The sequence below is a fragment of the Carex rostrata genome, unplaced genomic scaffold (genome assembly GCF_964058835.1).
Source record: "Carex rostrata unplaced genomic scaffold, lpCarRost1.2 SCAFFOLD_40, whole genome shotgun sequence".
NCBI lineage: Eukaryota > Viridiplantae > Streptophyta > Magnoliopsida > Poales > Cyperaceae > Carex > Carex rostrata.
Genome location: NW_027601200.1, coordinates 45,001 through 50,000, shown reverse-complemented (window position 1 = coordinate 50,000; position 5,000 = coordinate 45,001).

The window sequence follows — 5,000 nt, the reverse complement described above, 5'->3', positions numbered from 1 at the left end:
GGCGCAAAAATCAGCAAAGCGGGGGCAACTAAGCGGATGCGGCCAGCCGTCAGTGAAAAATGGCCCCAAAACTGAGCGCATGCGGCCAAGCGTCGGTGCAAAATGGCCCGAAAACAGTCCCGTCGGTGCCCCCGTCGGGCTAAAATGACCCGAAAACAGTTCAGCTGGGGAAAATTAAGCGGATCCGGCCAAGAGTCGGTGGAAATTGGCCCGAAAACAGCCCAGCGGCAAGCGGAAGCGGCTAACGTTGGGGAAAAGTGACCCGAAAACAGTTAAGCGGGGGAAAACTAAGCGGATGCGGCCACGCGTTGGGGAAAACAAAGCGGATCCGGCCCAGAGTCGGTGGAAATTGGCCCGAAAACAGTCCAGCGGCAAGCGGAAGCGGCTAACGTTGGGAAAAAGTTACCCGAAAATAGTTCAGCGGGGGAAAACTAAGCGGATGCGGCCACGCGTTGGGGAAAACTAAGCGGATACGGCCAAGTGTTGGGGAAAAATGGCCCGAAAACAGCCCAGCGGCAAGCGGAAGCGGCTAACGTTGGGGAAAAGTGACCCGAAAACAGTTAAGCGGGGGAAAACTAAGCGGATGCGGCCACGCGTTGGGGAAAACTAAGCGGATACGGCCAAGAGTCGGTGGAAATAGGCCCGAAAACAGTCCAGCGGCAAGCGGAAGCGGCTAACGTTGGGCAAAAGTGACCCGAAAACAGTTCAGCGGGGCAAATTTTTGAAATTTTTTTTGAAATTTTGAAATTTTTTTGAATTTTTGAAATTTTTGAAGTTTTTTTGGGTTTTTGGACTTTTTTTGAATTTTTGAATTTTTTGAATTTTTTTGAATTTTTTTGAATTTTTTGAATTTTTTTTGAATTTTTGAATTTTTTTTTTTTTTTTTTAATTTATTTGATTTTATAAATTTTTTGTGATTTTTTGAGATTTTTTTGAATATTTTACATGGGTGATTTCGACTTGGGGGATTTTCAGGGGGTGGTAACCCTGGGCGTGGCTAGAGCCTCAAAATGCATATTCCCCTATAGGGGGGCAAGGTTTTCAAAAATGGGTGCCCCCTCATGTACACGCGCGTGGGTGTACATGGCCCCGTCGGTGCCAGCGTGGGTGGAAAATGGCCCGAAAACAGCCCAGCGGCAAGCGGAAGCGGCTAACGTTGGGCAAAACTGACCCGAAAGCAGTATAGCTTGGAAAATTAAGCGGATGCAGCCAATTGTTGGCGAAAACTAAGCGGATACGGCCAAGTGACGGTGAAAAATGGCCCGAAAACAGTCCAGCGGCAAGCGGAAACGGCTAACGTTGGTCAAAAGTGACCCGAAAACAGTTCAGCTGGGGGAAATTAAGCGGAAGCAGCCAAGCGTTGGGCAAAACCAAGCGGATACGGCCAAGAGTCGGTGGAAAATGGCCCGAAAACAGTCCAGCGGCAAGCGGAAACAGCTAACGTTGGGACAAAGTGACCCGAAAACAGTTCAGCTGGGGAAAATTAAGCGGATGCAGCCAAGCGTTGGGGAAAACTAAGCGGATCCGGCCCAGAGTCGGTGGAAATTGGCCCGAAAACAGTCCAGCGGCAAGCGGAAGCGGCTAACGTTGGGCAAAAGTGACCCGAAAACAGTTCAGCGGGGGAAAACTAAGCGGATGCGGCCACGCGTTGGGGAAAACTAAGCGGATACGGCCAAGTGTTGGGGAAAAATGGCCCGAAAACAGCCCAGCGGCATGCGGAAGCGGCTAACGTTGGGGAAAAGTGACCCGAAAACAGTTAAGCGGGGGAAAACTAAGCGGATGCGGGCACGCGTTGGGGAAAACTAAGCGGATGCGGCCAAGTGTCGGTGGAAATTGGCCCGAAAACAGCCCAGCGGCAAGCGGAAGCGGCTAACGTTGGGCAAAAGTGACCCGAAAACAGTTCAGCGGGGGAAAACTAAGCGGATGCGGCCACGCGTTGGGGAAAACTAAGCGGATACGGCCAAGAGTCGGTGGAAATTGGCCCGAAAACAGTCCAGCGGCAAGCGGAAGCGGCTAACGTTGGGCAAAAGTGACCCGAAAACAGTTCAGCGGGGCAAATTTTTGAAATTTTTTTTGAAATTTTTTTGAATTTTTGAAATTTTTGAAGTTTTTTTGGGTTTTTGGACTTTTTTTGAATTTTTGAAATTTTTGAATTTTTTTGAATTTTTTTGAATTTTTTGAATTTTTTTTGAATTTTTGAAATTTTTTTTTTTTTTTTGAATTTATTTGATTTTATAAATTTTTTGTGATTTTTTGAGATTTTTTTGAATATTTTACATGGGTGATTTTGACTTGGGGGATTTTCAGGGGGTGGTAACCCTGGGCGTGGCTAGAGCCTCAAAATGCATATTCCCCTATAGGGGGGCAAGGTTTTCAAAAATGGGTGCCCCCTCATGTACACGCGCGTGGGTGTACATGGCCCCGTCGGTGCCAGCGTGGGTGGAAAATGGCCCGAAAACAGCCCAGCGGCAAGCGGAAGCGGCTAACGTTGGGCAAAACTGACCCGAAAGCAGTATAGCTTGGAAAATTAAGCGGATGCAGCCAATTGTTGGCGAAAACTAAGCGGATACGGCCAAGTGACGGTGAAAAATGGCCCGAAAACAGTCCAGCGGCAAGCGGAAACGGCTAACGTTGGGCAAAAGTGACCCGAAAACAGTTCAGCTGGGGGAAATTAAGCGGAAGCAGCCAAGCGTTGGGCAAAACCAAGCGGATACGGCCAAGAGTCGGTGGAAAATGGCCCGAAAACAGTCCAGCGGCAAGCGGAAACGGCTAACGTTGGGACAAAGTGACCCGAAAACAGTTCAGCTGGGGAAAATTAAGCGGATGCAGCCAAGCGTTGGGGAAAACTAAGCGGATCCGGCCCAGAGTCGGTGGAAATTGGCCCGAAAACAGTCCAGCGGCAAGCGGAAGCGGCTAACGTTGGGCAAAAGTGACCCGAAAACAGTTCAGCGGGGGAAAACTAAGCGGATGCGGCCACGCGTTGGGGAAAACTAAGCGGATACGGCCAAGTGTTGGGGAAAAATGGCCCGAAAACAGCCCAGCGGCAAGCGGAAGCGGCTAACGTTGGGGAAAAGTGACCCGAAAACAGTTAAGCGGGGGAAAACTAAGCGGATGCGGCCACGCGTTGGGGAAAACTAAGCGGATGCGGCCAAGTGTCGGTGGAAATTGGCCCGAAAACAGCCCAGCGGCAAGCGGAAGCGGCTAACGTTGGGCAAAAGTGACCCGAAAACAGTTCAGCGGGGGAAAACTAAGCAGATGCGGCCACGCGTTGGGGAAAACTAAGCGGATACGGCCAAGAGTCGGTGGAAATTGGCCCGAAAACAGTCCAGCGGCAAGCGGAAGCGGCTAACGTTGGGCAAAACTGACCCGAAAACAGGTCAGCGGGGGAAAACTAAGCGGATGCGGCCACGCGTTGGGGAAAACTAAGCGGATACGGCCAAGAGTCGGTGGAAATTGGCCCGAAAACAGTCCAGCGGCAAGCGGAAGCGGCTAACGTTGGGCAAAAGTGACCCGAAAACAGTTCAGCGGGGGAAAACTAAGCGGATGCGGCCACGCGTTGGGGAAAACTAAGCGGATACGGCCAAGAGTCGGTGGAAATTGGCCCGAAAACAGTCCAGCGGCAGGCGGAAGCGGCTAACGTTGGGCAAAACTGACCCGAAAACAGTTCAGCGGGGGAAAACTAAGCGGATGCGGCCACGCGTTGGGGAAAACTAAGCGGATACGGCCAAGAGTCGGTGGAAATTGGCCCGAAAACAGTCCAGCGGCAGGCGGAAGCGGCTAACGTTGGGCAAAAGTGACCCGAAAACAGTTCAGCGGGGGAAAACTAAGCGGATGCGGCCACGCGTTGGGGAAAACTAAGCGGATACGGCCAAGAGTCGGTGGAAATTGGCCCGAAAACAGTCCAGCGGCAAGCGGTAGCGGCTAACGTTGGGCAAAACTGACCCGAAAACAGTTCAGCGGGGGAAAACTAAGCGGATGCGGCCACGCGTTGGGGAAAACTAAGCGGATACGGCCAAGTGTTGGGGAAAAATGGCCCGAAAACAGCCCAGCGGCAAGCGGAAGCGGCTAACGTTGGGCAAAAGTGACCCGAAAACAGTTCAGCGGGGGAAAACTAAGCGGATGCGGCCACGCGTTGGGGAAAACTAAGCGGATACGGCCAAGGGTCGGTGAAAAAGGGCCCGAAAACAGTCCAGCGACAAGCGGAAGCCGCTAACGTTGGGCAAAAGTGACCCGAAAACAGTCCAGCGGGGGAAAACTAAGCGGATGCGGCCAAGCGTTGGGGAAAACTAAGCGGATACGGCCAAGCGTCGGTGAAAAAGGCCCGAAAACAGTCCAGCGGCACGCCGAAGCGGCTAACGTTGGGCAAAAATGGCGAAAAGCGGTGGAGCAGGGCGGTCTGAATCTATGCATCCACATAAAATGGGGGGTAAACCTGGGGGATTTCCAGGGGGTGGTAACCCTGGGCGTGGCTGGAGACCCAAAATGCATATTCCCCTATAGGGGGGAAGGATTTTTGGAAGAGGCAGCCCCTCATGTACATGCCAAGCGGGGTGTACATGGCCCCTGTGGGTGCCTCTGTCGGTGTAAAATGGCCCGAAAAACAAGATTATGTTACCCGAAGACACGATTATGTTACCGAAAAAACACGGTTGAGCGGGGGCAGTAAGCACGGTTGAGCGGGGGCAAAAAACACGGTTGAGCGGGGCAAAAAACACGGTGCAGCGGGGACAAAAGACACGATTTTGTTACCGAAAAACACGGCCCGTCGGGGGCAAGGAACACGAATATGTTACCGAAAAACACGGACCACGCGGGTTGAAATCCCCAGCCGTAGAGCCGGCGAAACACGGTGGGGCAGGGCGTCTAAGCGTGGAGGCGCCCGTAAGACCGATGCGGGTTGAAATCCCCAGCCGTAAAGCCGGCGAAAAGCGGTCGGGCAGGGTGACTCCGCGTGGAGTTTCGCCCGTAAGGCCGATGCGGGTAGCCGCGCGGGTTGAAAT